This window comes from Oculina patagonica, chromosome 1 (genome assembly GCF_052425735.1).
Source record: "Oculina patagonica isolate OP01 chromosome 1, crgOcupat, whole genome shotgun sequence".
NCBI lineage: Eukaryota > Metazoa > Cnidaria > Anthozoa > Scleractinia > Oculinidae > Oculina > Oculina patagonica.
The window spans coordinates 40979943-40995732 of record NC_135758.1 but is presented as its reverse complement, the minus strand read 5'-3'; the positions used below and the strand labels follow the sequence as shown (position 1 = coordinate 40995732).

General features: G+C 39.5%; 1 long non-coding RNA gene across 1 annotated transcript; it reads left to right on the top strand.

Annotated features, from left to right (window-relative positions):
* Nucleotides 1-11789, top strand: LOC144630513 (uncharacterized). The gene is made up of 5 exons (XR_013566567.1): nucleotides 1-69; nucleotides 152-195; nucleotides 6998-7087; nucleotides 8308-8447; nucleotides 11625-11789. It is a non-coding gene; the product is annotated as an uncharacterized LOC144630513 (long non-coding RNA).
* Nucleotides 11790-15790: the final 4001 nt, after the last annotated feature.

Below are 15790 nucleotides of genomic sequence, written 5' to 3'. Positions count from 1 at the left end.
TTCAATGCTATGCAGTGAAACACGCTGTTACAGCCAAGCTTGGTATTCGTTCGAGAGGTGCTGAACGAGGTGGGTGAGCAGAACTAAAAGTTGTCTTTTCTTACACTCATACTTCTCGAATTGATATTGTTTCTGTTTCACTTTATTTCAGAACTACAATTTCTTTTTTCGTTAAGTTAAATTGAAGCCACAAAGGTACGGATTTTATCAATTTTTTATCTTTAACCTAAACACACAATGTTAACATTTTGCTGACCTTAAAATCGGTGAATGGTTGTCAAGGTTTGCCATGGGTTTACTGTTTGGTAACTTGTATGCTTTTGTGGTTTTGGACTGTGCCACTCATTAAATCAGTTGCCTTCTCATTGAGGCAAAAGCTTTTACGGGTTTGATTGTGATGTTCTCAGAAAGAAATTAGCTAGTGCGACTATCGGCGAGCCTCATCGAAACATACCTTGAACTTCCAATCCGCCCGATAACTCGAACGAAACGTCGTTTTCCTTGGATCCATAGATTTTTTTAAAAATATTTACTGCGGTCGGATAATGAGTTACTTGTGTAAGAAATGCAAAAAAGTTAGGATCTTCGACTTTGCTTCAAAGATAAAGCGTATTGAAAACTACCCTGATTTTGAAAAAAAAGGCGTAGTAAACCGAGGCAAACGATCTTAGTCGTATTTTGTAGACGCGCGTCTGTTGCGTAAAGAATTCTTAGTGCTGCCATCCTTTTGGTAAGACTTAACCCCAAAATAGGCACATGAAACCGTCGCACGGCAAAACGAAAGCTCAAAAAGGGAAATTCGAACGCTCGTGGGACAAAACCCCTAAATGTGCTAAGAAAGTTTCCTCTGCGCGCGCGCTCGATGCATGACGTGGCGTGATGTTGCAACATGAATTGCGTGCGCAGTAAGGTGCGCATAAACAATTAGCGCGGACGTCCGTCCAGCCTTCTCCCGCCCTGGTCGAGCACTGCATTTTTTCCCGCGATTTCTTTGACCAATTTTGTTTAATTTAGGGTGTTTTTTTATTGGTAGTCTCTAACTTGCTTTTTTGTTCACTTTTGGAACGTTAGTTCTCGTCGCAAAAACCCATGAAATCAATCCCTGCTCCTGGTTTCTTTGGGTATGAAGTTTTGTGGGATGGCAAAACATTCAGTTTCCGCTTAATTAATAGTCTAGGAGCCAAGGCTGAAAAGAGGCCGATATAATGAATTTCGTTGCACCCCCCTGCTATATTTGTCTGAATAGCACAACATTGTAGAAAAATGTTTAAGGAATACAGAATGACGTATTTTATTGATGGGACAGCGGGACATCACACTGTTATGGGGCATTTTCTACTGGGCATGTTTGCATAATTAACGCTACGTGAATTATGCAAATCTTAGTTCTGCCTCTGATTTTAAAATCTTAATAGGATATACAATATTAAGTCAAAATTCTCTAACGTTAGTCACATAATTAAGCATAAGTTTATTTTGCTGTTAGGAACTGTTGGTAGGAAACTTTATAAATTATTTAATGGCCAAACATTAATTTTCTATGTTCTAATAAAAAAAAAACCGAAAAGTTGCCAAGCAGAGTTGTGCAGCGCGAGTATTCCAAATTCATTTTGTTCAATGAAATGTTTGTTTTTGTTAGCTTCCTGGACGTGGACTTCTTTTTCTGATCAAAAACTTATTAGTCTATTGTCCCAAATTAGTAATCAAGAACGCCAGAGAAAGAGAAAGTCATTCAGAGGAGCTCCTATTACGCAGCGCGTTATATGTAATATTGGCTTAAATCATTTCCTCAAATATTGTTTTCCAAGATGTGGTACTTTCTCGCGTGAGCAATTAAAGGTTGAGAGGTGAGTGATAACAATTCAAAAATTACATTTAAACAATATCGTGATTTATGTACCAATATTCCTACACGTGGAGAGTCACACTCGCCTCACAAATATCTCTAGGAACCCAGACTAAAAGAGTTAGTATTAACAGTAAAAATAAAGTTATCTTAATTATAACAAGAACTTAATTAAGACCCTGGTTGGTTCTGCAAATTGATATTTTGCGCCCAGTGTTCTGTAGACTTATTTCAAGAGTTTTTGCTCAAGTTTAAAAAGGACTACAGTAAATGATCTAATAAAACGCACACTCTCAAATAAACGCCTCGTATCTAATAAACGCCTGAAAAGTAAAGTTTGTATTAGACGCCCCTCTCTAATAAACGACCCGTGTCTAAAAGACGCCCCCTCTAATAATAACCTCAAAAACCAAGGAAATGCTCATCACGCAATATAGTAATATAGGAATGTTGTACTCGAGCGCTATATCCGTGTCTGCTGTAATAAACAAGTTAGCCAAAGACGAAAAGTCTTATGCTTGACGTCAACTGGAGGGTACCACTACGACACGACAATGAGATTGCAACACGGTATCACGCAGCGACAATTATATGACAAAGCATCACTAAAGAGTGTCAAGGCGTGACAATACAGCCCATCAACACATATGACTTGACTTGTGGCATTGTGCTATCAAGCATTCCAAACCGCACTGTACAGGTTCCTGCAAATTCTCATTTCAAGTAAGGATACACTCGAAGCAACTTCAGAGGAAACAGTTAGTGAGGAGGATGAGAGGCATATCTTGTCTGGACTGATATGGCCGTTGAACATACCGTAAACCTAGACAGCAAGGCAAGGGGGGGGGATAATTGGCATTTCTAGGAATCCTGCAGCACTGAATAGGTGGTTTTTCACAAGCCATGATAGGTCAGCGATTACTGCTTCAACCAAGCTGATGACTGGCAATGATGACGGCAGCGGAATTGGAAACCATAAAGAGTCTAGAAAACCTAGAAAGATACGAGACTAGATGAATGTCCAGAAGGTGATAGCTGTAATCAAGGAACCCATGCATATGGTAAACCCCTTCAAGCTGGCTTGGAAAGACGACGAACCAGCGCCATTCCTCAACATTGCGACTGGTGTGGTGATGCCACATCAGACAACAGACCAACTGTTATTTGCAAAACAGACATAAGTGGCCAGAGTTAAAGAATTTGTGTCCAAAAGGCTTGACAGCAACGCCACTGGCTTTTGGGACAAAATCACGAAGGCTAATGTGTCCACGTCTGCCTCGTTCTCCAAAAAGGTGAAAATTGGAGAGCAAAAGACAAAAAAAATACCATTAACGCAGACCGAAGGGAGCCGAAGCTTATTTGGGCGTTTACTAGTCGTGGCAAAGAACCGTCGCATCACATTGAAGGAGGCCGGTGCTGAGTTATGAGCTATCAAATGTCCCATACGCACTGACACATCCAGATGGCTCGCTGAGGAAGACCACCAGAGTGTGCTTTTGGCCGAACTGGAGCGAGTATCTTTTGGAGTTGGAAGACTACCTTCAAGCGAGCTAAAAGCAACCTTAATGTTCGATGAAATGGCTTTGCTCCAATCCTTGATGTCAGCTGGTTGTACTACGTCTGGAGATCTTGCTCAAAAGCTATTTGCAGAAGTCACAGCAACACTTAGCCAAGAGGATTGTTCAAGAATTGATGTTGTATTTAACCGGTAAGACAACCCAATTTCCATCAAGGGGGGAAGAAAGAAAACACCGAGGAGTGGGAAGACACAAATTACGAAGCGGTACGTGGGCCAAGTTTATGAGCAACCCCATAAACAAGACATCTTTGGTACGTTTTCTCTGCGAGACATTGGTTAAAACGGCAGAATTGAAGCTCAAACCTGAAAAGAGGTTTTTGATTCGCTGATAATTTTGTGACCCGTTTGACGCAGTTGATGCAGTATACGGCAAAGATGTTCTTCCCAGAGCCTGAAGCACAACACGAAAAGGCCGATACCAGAAGTCTTCTGCATGCTAAACATGCTTCAGAAACCTGTGGAAAAGTCATCATTTAGTCCCCAGAGACAGACGTTGCAGTGCTCTCTGTGCACTTCTTCTCGACTCTGTCATGCAATGAACTTTGGTTCAAGATCGGTACGATGGACAAGCTTCGTTACATACCAATCCATAATATAATCTCCAGGATAAGCTCGGCCGTGCAGTGTGCGATGCGCTTCAAGTCTCCATGCAATCACATGATATGACACCACTAGTTCTGCAGGCAAAAACAACCACTTGTGTCAGTGTCGGGCAAACGGCATACCATGTACGGAAGCCCACACACACACTGATCGATACTTAGCCTTTGATTCACACCATCCTCAGTCAGTGAAGCGTGGTGTTGTTAAGTGTCTATATGACCGAGCCAAACATCTCATAACAAAACCATTAGTTATCTCTAATATAAAGAAAAGAAACATTTATCCCCGGTACTTGTTTCTAACGTATATCCTTCTCCGTTCATACAAAAACTCACTACGACCACAAGACCAACAGCCAACAACAAATCCACGCAGGAATTTAAAATTACTGCGGTTTTACCCTATACTTAAGGGTACTTACCACAACAGCCGTTCAACTACAAATCGGACCTCTGAGGGAACAACATCCGTTAGTCGTAATGATAATGAGGGTCGAAATACACAAATAGTAGCGAACCAACGTGCATAAATAGCGACGTGCAAATAATCGATCTCATTGCTTGATAAAGCCTAGCAATATTGCAGTCGAAACGTCTTGCGTATATCGCGAGACAAAACGAATAAACGTTCTTCCCTATCCTACACCACGATGAACAATATTCACATCTTTAATGACAGTTTCTTCAAATGTGTTCAAACAAAAACCATTTTAGTTGACAAACCGTGATAAAATAGTGCTGCGTAACTCTGGTAGACAACTTTCTCTGAGATAATTTACAGTTTTAAGCGTATTGAATTGATTTAACTCTATATCTACTGTAATCATTACGTCTCTTAGCAACCGTTACAAGGGAAACGGCATCAGAACAATCTTAAAACATGAATAAGTAATGTTCTATTCTGTGTCTAAGTTTGGAGTATTTTGGAGAAAAAAAATGGACAGTCTACAATCATTTGAAAATCACTGGCACAATTCAGGTTTGAAAAATTAGCATAACGGGATAAAACGGTACCCGTACGGGAATGCCGATTTCGGAGCGATGTCCCGCTAGCCCATCAATAAAAAATATTTTTTTGTACTACTTAGATGTTAATCTGTCTTTTTTTGCTATTCTCACAAATATAGCAGGGGGTGCAACGACTCGAACATTTCTCAGACTTGGCTCCTAGACTAATTGTTTAGTTCTCATGATTTGGTCTTGACCGTGCACCAAACACAATAGCTATTTGCATTTTGATTGCTCCTTTAAAGTCTTCCGGACATCAAAACAACAAACAGTGATAACGGTGACCAGTCTGGCAAAATGTAAGGCTTGCGAATTATTCTAGTTAAGGGGGCTCACAATAGTTTTAAGGTTTTCCAGCACTTTTACATTTAAGGGATTCAATAAAACAAAATTACATTTATTTTTACAATTTCTTGGGAATAGCTACTAGCTCGATCGTCAGTGAACCGAAATATAATCATATGGCTCCATCACCTGTTACCATAGCAACAGGATATGTGGGTGTAAATAGGAGCCATCATGGAGCTTCTAACGGTAATAGCGCAAAACTCGGTGACCCCTATTTTTCTGAATCTTATCCAATTCTACATAAAAAGGGGAGCAATTATAAAGAGTTTAAAAAAATTCTCTGGAGCAGATTTTATGTAATTACTCAAAACCGTAATTTTTGACTGGCTAAAAATCCGGTCCAGAGAATTTTTTTAAATTTCATCTGTAGTTTTCTCTCAGGCCACACTACCTAATTTTGAAATAAAAAAGTGGGGTCACCGGACTTGTTTTTCAGTTAAATTACTTCGCGTTTCAAGAAAAGCCACGCGTGATCCACGCACGTTTTAAAATCTGGCCTTTACAAGATCCCGTCTTTCGCATGCGTAAACGTTGTCCGCTGGCCAATGCCCTCGATTTGCTTAGAAAAGTCGCCTGCTCGCTTTCATACTTATCAGTAATTAAGTTGGCCTGTAAATCGAAGTGCCGTCAACAAATGAAGTAAACTAAAGCCACAGACAAAGCCGCCCAAGGAAGATAGAGAAGTAAACGTGTATTGCATGCTTTAGTTTCGGGAATTTCGTAGGTTTGGTTGGAAGTCCACTCCGGGGTCTAGACGATCGATCGCAGCGCATACATAAAATTTTCTCCTCGGCACCATGTATGCTGATCAGCAAACATTTTTTTCTTCAGCTAATAGTAACAATAAAGACTCTTCGCGGCTAAAAATGTCGTGAAAACGCGATTTTCTCTGAAAACTGGACAAAAATAGACTTCGACAAAAAGTTTACGCGCCGCCATGTTTGTTTTTCTTTTTCATGGCTGAAAAATCCCGCGAGTGACGCGCGTGATTCGCGAGGTTTGGACCCAGGCCTCAGGCGACCGTAAAACTATTGTGAGCCTCCTTAAAAAAACTCCAATGATTCTGAAATGAATTACCATGTTTTGGTTGTTAAGTTTCAACCGTGATAATTTTTTTCGCTTGTTATTCACGCCGCCAAAACATTCTCAGTGACGTCAGACATTAGGTGAGAAATCTGGCTGAAAATGCCAAAAACATCTCAGCGGCGTAAAACATCAAACGTAAACACCGCCACTATTCGCATTTCACACGCACGCAGTCATTCATATTTAAATCTTTATGAGAAAACAAAACTTTGGTTTGACGTCTTTCTTAGCAACGGCTTGATTGACATAGACTCGCACCGTTTCCAGGCACTGCTATGTATTCAAAGAAAAGTGCCGACTTTCTTCCCCCCCCCCCCCCCCCCGCCTGTGCCGGTGGGGCTGAGCACCCCAACAAATTTTCGTTTTTTTTTTTTTTTTTTTTTTTTTGGGGGGGGGGGCTAAACTCCCTGCCCCACTCCCCCTGCCCCCATGCTCCGCCGCCTTTGTATTCCTTTAAACAGATCCTTTACTTTGTGGTGATTTCTTTTTTTCTTCCACACATGGCCACTTTACAACAATGCTGAACAGAAAGGACATCGACCATGAAGGTTATTTGCTTCTTTCTCCTGTTAACCGCGTTAATGCTGGATGCAGCTCCTGGACGGGATCACCAAAAAGGTTTTTGATCCACTTTCCATAAATTCTCGCTAACTTGTTTAAAATGATTTGAAGACTTGTATGGACGCTTAAGTAGAGCAGTTTTCAATTGAGTGACCTAAAACCAAAGGCAAAGTAATTACTTTTGCCAATCACAAAGGAAACAGACAATCCAGTAAACCAATCAAAACTTGAAGCAAATACACGTAGCTGGCACGAAACGCGGGAAAACGTGTGCAAGCGAGTCACGATTGGTTTTGGTTTTACTTATGACTGGCTGAGAAAGTGGAGCGAAAATTTTACTGGGTAGGAAAATCACTGGGTAGGAAAAACCGTTACTTTTACCGTTGCTAGGTGATTTTGGTTTTTGGCCAATCAATAAACCGAACAAACAATGGGTTTTGTTTCTCAATTTCGTCTTGAGCTCGTAAGATCAATAAGCAGTCTCTATCCCATAGTTAGGTATGAAGAAGATTTGCAAAAGTGGCAACCGGAAATGAATTTCAGTTTATTTTGGGGGTGTTCGCGGTTGCGCGGCGGAAAAATGTTCAAATTTCGGATAACTGTGTGGTCGTAATTTTTGAAGAAGAACAAGACTTTCGCTATCAACTTGAATTGCCTCTAGTAACGAGGCGTTGCCTAGAACACAGGAAAGGCAGGCACAGGAAAGCACAGACTTAAAACTCTGTGTTTGTTTGTTTGTTTGTTTGTTTGTTTGTGTGGTCACAACTTGCCAATATGAATATTCAAATTTTTTCACTACTGTAATTGCTATTGTAAATATTTAAGCATCCTTAAATCGGCTTTTACAGCTGTGTATTTGAAATAAAACGAAATATTATCGCGTAGTTTGTTTGTTTCTATGCAGTTTTTGTGAGGATTTGAAGCGTGCAAGAGTAGTTTTATGAGTTAAAATTTTCGACTCGTATATAGAATACAATTATTTACACACAGCTTGTAAATTTGACATCAGAGAATCGGGTACCGTTTCTGGACTTCTCGGTTCAATAAAAGCTTGGTTACCCATGTGCTGTGGTAATAACCTCGTCCCCAGGGTCTTCTCCGTTTTCAAAATGGCGGCTGGTCTTGACGAGCCGCCATTTTGGAAACTCGTCGCCGAGGAGACCCTGGGGACGAATTTGTTGTGGTAAGACGACTTTATTTGTAAGTGATTTGCTTTTCTTAAGTCGAAATCCAGTTATCCTATAGCTCATGTTTTACCCATACCTAATTTTTAACAGGTGAGGATGTACTGCAGAAGCGCGAAATGGGCTGCTACTATGATATAGGCCATTGTATTTTGCGGGACGCGCCTTGCAAGAAACAACTTTTCGAGACACGGGAGTGTCCTCCCCATTTTAAATGTTGTTTAAACTTCTAGGTACTGTGTAAATGAATTATATCTTTTGTTTCCTGGTAACTTTTATCGTATTGTATTGTTTATGTAAAAACACAGGCTTACCACCCTAAGTTTGTGAGGTCACAGCCTGCCCATATGAATATTCGAATTTATTCACTAATTGCTATTGTAAATATTTAAGCTTTCTAAAATCGGCTTTTTACGAACTGTATATTTAATAAAATGAAGTAGACATACTTTTGCACTGTTTAGGTTTGTTTTTATGCCGTTTTCTTGGCGATTTGTAACGCGCGAGAGCAGTTCTAGGAGTTTTAGTTTTCGACTCGTGTATAGAATACAAATATTTACACCACAGGCATACCATTCTATGTTTGTGAGGTCACAGCATGCCCATATGAATATTCAAATTTCTTCACTAATTGCTATTGTAAATATTTAAGCTTTCTAAAATCGGTTTTTACGACTCGTATTTGTAATAAAATGAAGTAGAAATATTACCGCATTGTTAAGGTTTGTTTTTATGCCGTTTTCTTCGCGATTTGTAGCGCGCGAGAGCAGTTCTAGGAGTTAAGTTTTTCGACTCGTGTAAAAAAATATTTACACAAGGCGTGCAACTTCGACATCGACGAATCGGGTACCGCCTCTGGAATGCAGCCAAAAACACATTTTTTTCTGAACTAATTTTCATCGGAGATCTCGGACCTCGAAAGAACAGTCTTCGAACTAAAGTCTGGCCTAATTTGAGTGCAATCAGTTTACGCCGTTGTTCTTTCTAACTAGCTGGAATATCAAATTAGGTCGTAAATTTGCCGATTTACGATGATCTGTACCACCTACTTGGACAATTTATGCAATATTCGCTGGAATTGGTTAAAATTACTGTCTATGCCCTCTCCTGGAAAGCAATCTCGTCTCACTACAAAACGTCCTCTGGGATACCCCAAAGATATACTGCTCGGAAATCACGACAGCGAAGCCGAAGACAATTTGAACTGGAAAATTAATTTGTACTCGCTATTACGTGGATTTGTTGAGTGAACTAAAGTATATGTGCGAAGAAATGTTAATATCATTAAAAACATTTGAAGCCGAGGTGCAGATTAAATTTTCAGTTCAAGTTGTCTTCGGCTTCGCCGTCGTGATTTCCGAACAGTATTTATTTGGGGTACCCCAGAGGACGTTTTGTAGTAGCACACAATTGCTTTCCAGGAGAGGACATAGGCGGAAATTTTAACCAATTTCAGCGAATATTGCATAAATTGTCCAAGTAGGTGGTACAGATCATCGTAAATCGGCAAATTTACGACCTAATTTGATATTCCAGCTAGTTTAAAAGAGCAACGGGGCAAACTGATCGCAGTCAAATAAGGCCAGACTATAGTTCGAAGACTGTTCTTTCGAGGACCGGTATCTCCAAAGACAATTAGTTAAGAAAACAATGTTTTTCGGCTACATTCCAGAGGCGGTACACAATTCTTTGATGTCGAAGTTGCACGCCTTGTTTAAATATTTGTATTTTATACACGAGTCGAAAACTTAAACTCCTAGAACTGTTCTCGCGCGTTAAAAATTGCCAAGAAAGCGGCATAAAAACAAACCTAAACATTGCAAAAAAATACAAGTCGTAAAAGCCGATTTTAGAAAGCTTAAATATTTACAATAGAAATAAGTGAATAAATTTGAATATTCATATGGGCATGCTGTGACCCCACAAACTTAGGGTGGTAAGCCTGTGGTAAAAAAAAAATTAACAGAGGGTGGTGGGGTTGTGGTTGGGGGTGAGAAACGGCAGACAGCTAATTTCAACAGGGAATAATCTCTTCAATTACATTGAACTGGTTTTCAAGCAGGCTCTGATAGAAAATAAAAGATATAACATTAGAATTACAAGTACCGTAATGATTCGATTTAGCGCCCTCCTTCCAATAAGCGCCCCCTTCCGAATAAGCGCCCCCCTTCGAATGTGCTTTTGTAAATAAGCGCCCCTATTCCAATAAGCGTCCCCATTCTAATTAGCGCCCCATTCTTATAAGCGCCCCTATTCTAATAAGTGCCCCTATTGTGGATAACTGGCCCTACTGAGTCATTGACGTCAACTAAATAAACTCCTGGCCGTTCACCGTACAGTTCATGTATATATTTACTGCCAAAATGAACAATTATTATAAAAGTAACTGAACTTTTAACAATTTCTAACTGTTACAGTTTCTGTTATTGTTAGATACATTTGGTTGTTTCTCAAAAAATTAAATAAGCGCCCCGTCCCGAATAAGCGCCCTGTCTCGAATAAGCGCCCTCCCTCGAGGTGCCCAAAGTAAATAAGCGCCCCGGGCGCTAAATCGAATCATTACGGTATTACAATGTAAACCTGTGTTAGTAGCTATTGTGGAGACTGTACGCGGCGAGATTTACTAAAATATAAAGTCCAGAGACTGTTTTATTCATATATTTGGAAAGGAATTCCATAATTTGGTACCATGGTAGTGATGATACGAAAAACTCTTTTTCAGACTACGTTTACACTAGGGGGTATATTTTCGGATTCATAAATGTTTCTGGATTCATCGAATTTAGGGTATTCGGATTCATAGACGTTAACATTTAAAGTGTTGTCGGATTCTCAACCGTTTACACACATCGATAATCCGGGGACATCAATTTGGGAACGATCGCCAAGCAGTTTGTTACGCGGTCAACATGAACAAAATGCCGCCCAAAAGTACGGATCAAGATGCCACAGAAAACGTTAGTTGGACAGATGATGAAGTGAAGCTACTGTTAGGAGTGATGGGTTCGTACAGATGCAAAGAGGCCTACAAAAGATTGGAGTAGGAAAGCGTTAAAAGCAAGTACGAGGGTATTAAAAAAATTTTCGTAGATTTGTATCTACAAGAAGATGGAGAAAAGTCATTATCGCAGGCGGATAAATGTTCGGATTCGTTACACGACAAAACACTGCGGACTCAAAAGTATTCGGATACAAAGCATTCACTTCGGATTTCGGATTCAATTCCGGACACACGACCAAACTGGGACGTTTTTGTTTCGGATTCACCTGCCTGTGTATAAACGCCAAAACGAATCCGGTACTAAAACATCCTGGATTCTTCACGAATCCGGTAAAATTCCGTCTAGCGTAAACGTAGTCTCAATCTTTTTTTGTTGTTCTTTTGGGTTTAACATTTTTTTCTTTTACAGGGCCAACACAAAGTTCCCCATGATACATTAGAAAGTAACATGATTGGAAAGATGTTCCGGGGACGAGAGCTCTATTATTAGTGTGGGTTAGCCAAAGTGGGAAGCAATTTATCGCTAAAAACGAAGTAGCTATGCAGCAATGAAAATAAATTGGGTGAAACTACACCATGTTGTTCATGTTCTCAATGTTTTTTCCAGTCTTCCCATGTAATGCCCTCGTTTGAAAGGCATCCTTTTTATAACAGCAATAATCAGTGTTTTACCAAGCACGAAATTGGACGATTGATGTGTTCATAATTTAGTCCGTGGCGACAGCAATTTTCTTTTACAATACTTTGAATGAACAGAGTGTTTTCCCGTCAAAATCAAACAAAATTCAACTCCAATAAACTCCAACAAGTAACACACAAAGTTCAAATACTTTACAACAACACAAGATTTTCCACCCTCCCCACGCCTCCAGACCCCTATCTTAACTGCTCCTTCACAAATAGATACCGACGGTATTTATAGAGAATCATTTATTGCAGGCACACGTTTATTAATTACAGATGCCTTGCTCAGGCAAATAAACATTGCCATTTCTGACAGGAAATGGAGATAAAAAGTGACCACTTAAAATACTCCTATAATACAACGTTTAAAATACGCGAGTCCAATGAAACTAATGAATTATATACACCTTTCCTTGCAAACGTTTCCCGTTACCGTAATAAAACATGTTGTTTTGATAGACTTTTTAGTTCTTTCGCGGTATGTGGTTTACATTAATACTTTCAATGCACTCAAACACAGTATGGATATCTCGGTCAGCGTTTATGTGCTGCCCAGACACCTCATAATACTCTGCGATCTCCTCTTTTGTGGTAAATTTGAGGAATCCCTTGGGCATTTATTTATTCACTGTGAAATTACATCTGGCTTTTGGATTTCAGTAAAGGAATGGCTTCAAAACTACCTTACTGACGTTAATAATTTAAATGCTTTTAATATAACATTTGGGTTTTTTAGAAAAGATCTTCCTTTACTAAATCATATCATCACCTTATGTAAGCAAGTAAATTTTCAATGTCGAAACCTCAATATAAAGCCATCTCTTTCCTTATTGAAAGCCAGGATAAAAATAACTTACGATTTAGAACTTGCCATAGCTAAACAAAACAAAAAGCTAAAAAATCATAACGAAAAATGGAAAGAGCTTCTCCCTGTTTTTCAACAGTAATTAAGAAATGTAGAGTTAATATTTTATATTTTGACGGAACTTATAATGAGACACTTCTTGTATTTTTCGCATTTTCGTGTGTGTGTAATAGGCCATTTCCGAGTTACCCTTCGCCTCTGTTTCAAAACGAGTCTAAGTGCGAAACCATTCATATGAAAATGAGTTTCACCTACAGGTCTATTTTCATGCAAATCAAACTCATTTTCATTAGAATGGTTTCGCACGTAGACTCGTTTTGAAACAGAGGCAAAGGGTAACTCGGAAATGGCCTATTTTTTTACCCTTTTCCTCGATATAGGCCTGGTAATCAGTGATACGGGAGTTGACCGCTGACTCCACGTCTTTCTGGCTCTGAAAGGAAGTAACAAAAATTGCGGTGATACAGTGAACAGTCATGTGATCGTGGTCGTAATATTCATGTAAATAGAAATCATTTTTTACAAGACTAACCGTTTGAAACCTCTGTTTAACTTCGTTTGTTCGGGGCGGATAGTAAATCAGATGATATCTGAAGAGATAAAAAAAAACAATTTTTAACATTCGCAGCGAATGATTCGTACCACAGGCAGGAAAATAAACCCAAAGTTTTTGTCGACGGAAGACCATCCCTACTGTCCACCAAGTTCTCTACAAAGCTGTTATTATACATTAAAAGGGACAGTGTCACCATGATTTAGTGCTACTTGAAAATGCAATGAAGGTGTTGTTATTAATTGTAAATCCCCTCATAGTGGCCTGGCTTTGCTAAAACGTACTTTACTAGTCATAAAAATTGTTAAAAGGTGCTTTGGCTACGGACGGATAGGGCAGTAGTGGCCTAAAACTTGAAAAAGTCGGGCCGACATTTTCAAGTTTGACAGTGTCACTTGGACAAAAATCACTTAAATTACGTTTATTCACACCTTGGAGAATGAATTTGTGCCTTTCTTTTGTTGTTCAAAGGTTATGTTGTTGACCTCTGAGTGCACCCTCATAATTCTATCATAGCTTACACAAAAACTTAGGAGACTTCTTGTGATACTGCCCCTTTTATGTAAACTTAGAAGAACAAACCTGCCTTCCCACCACTGACATTATTACTGCAATTCACTAGTACACAGAAGAGGAACCTGAGATATGTAGATGACATCAATGTTGCTGCAAAAGCAACTGTACCAGGACTGAGATACGATTGAGTTGAGAAACTGACGTCACAACAACAGAACAATAAAGTTTCAATAAATTACCGCAAGCTAAATTCGTTTGGAAGGAAAGCTTTATTTCACCCAAAAGGCTCGTTTATTTGACAATATTTAATGGCTAGTTCACATTCTAGCGACGAATTTCTTAACTGCAGTGATTCAGAAAGTATGCGACTTGAGAAAATGACGCCAAATGTTTCTCCCGGGAAGCCTGGCCTCCGTAGTTGATAACCAGGCCACTGGAACATGGCGGTTCATTGGCGGACGAAAATTTATTGACTTTCTAGGTCGAAAAAGTACACTTTTCTTCATCGTATGAGAATATGCTTTGAAACTTATGTTAATTCTACTTGTAAGGTTAACTACCGATCGGACGACAAAACAGGTATCCCAAAATTTGATCATAGTAGCACTTTAACTAGTCTTGTTTAATTCAAACATTGACAGAAGTTTCAAAAGTGTAATGGTTGACCCGCAAGTGCAGACTAGATATTGTAAAATTAACCAATGCTTTATGAAATTGACAAAATAGTTAATCAAATCACGAAAACAGTTTTGCCTAACAGATGCATCTTCTCCGGTTTCGTATTCCTTGACCGTCAAATATTTCATGGAGTAATAAATAACTACTAAATAAAAATAAATAAAAAATAAATAAATTACTTTTATTTAGACACGGTAAGGCATAAAGCTATGAGCTTGTGGGGCCGTGTATTCCCTTTCGAATTGGAATTTAATAGTGTTGGTTTCGGTGGAGGGAGGAAAACCGGAGAACCCGGAGAAAAAATCCTCGGAGCAAGGACGTGAACCAACAACAAACTCAACCCACATATGACACTAGGCCTACTACTCTTTTCCTGCTTGTTTGGAATAAATTTGAAAAGAAAACCTGCACTTTTAATTGACAACTCAGGCCTGTTTTCTTTATGAAACCGCAGCCTTGTTCCTAGACTTTCTCTTTTTCTTCTGGCCAAGCGCGAGGCACAGGCCTGGGAACCGGCTGTGTTGTTGCTTGTCGGTCATTCGGTGACGTCATGAAATTTTTGCGCCAAATCGAGTAAGTGGAAAGAGAAGGCCTGGGTACTAAACTGAGGATACCCTTCATAAAAGCTCTTGTTTCTTGGCCATTTCAATTTCACCAGAAATAAAATACAAACAGCGGCAACAAACATAACCGTCACTTCTGAAGATGCGTGCTGTAGCATGCGAAACGTCAAGTAAATTTTAGATTATTTTTTTCAGACCATGCGTAGTCCATGTGTTATGTTTGTTGCCGCTGTTTGTATTTTATTTCTGAGGATACCTTTCTTTTGTAGTGCGCCCCTGCGTTATAATAGTTTTTTTTTTAATTAATTAATTTATTGCAACACAAAGAACACTACTTGCAACACAAATACATACACTACTTACAATGCTACTTACAATACATTACTTATTACATTATTTCTACACTACTTTTATATACATTTTTTAGGCGAGGACGTAGTCTCGAGCCTTATGCTGTCGACCGAGTTTCGTGTGAGAATTACCCTCGTCCCCAGGGCCTTCTCGGCGACGAGTTTTCGAGGGTGAGGATTGGCAACTAATCACATCATCACATTTCACAGGTCCGTCCGCCAGTCCGCCATCTTGGTCGTGCGATTGTGAACTTGTGAGGATTTTCTTCGAGAAACCTTGAGTTGAGGATTGCATCTGTTATTTTCGCGCTCACCTACAAACACATAAAGAACTCGTAGTGCCCGCATACTAAATCGACATACTCG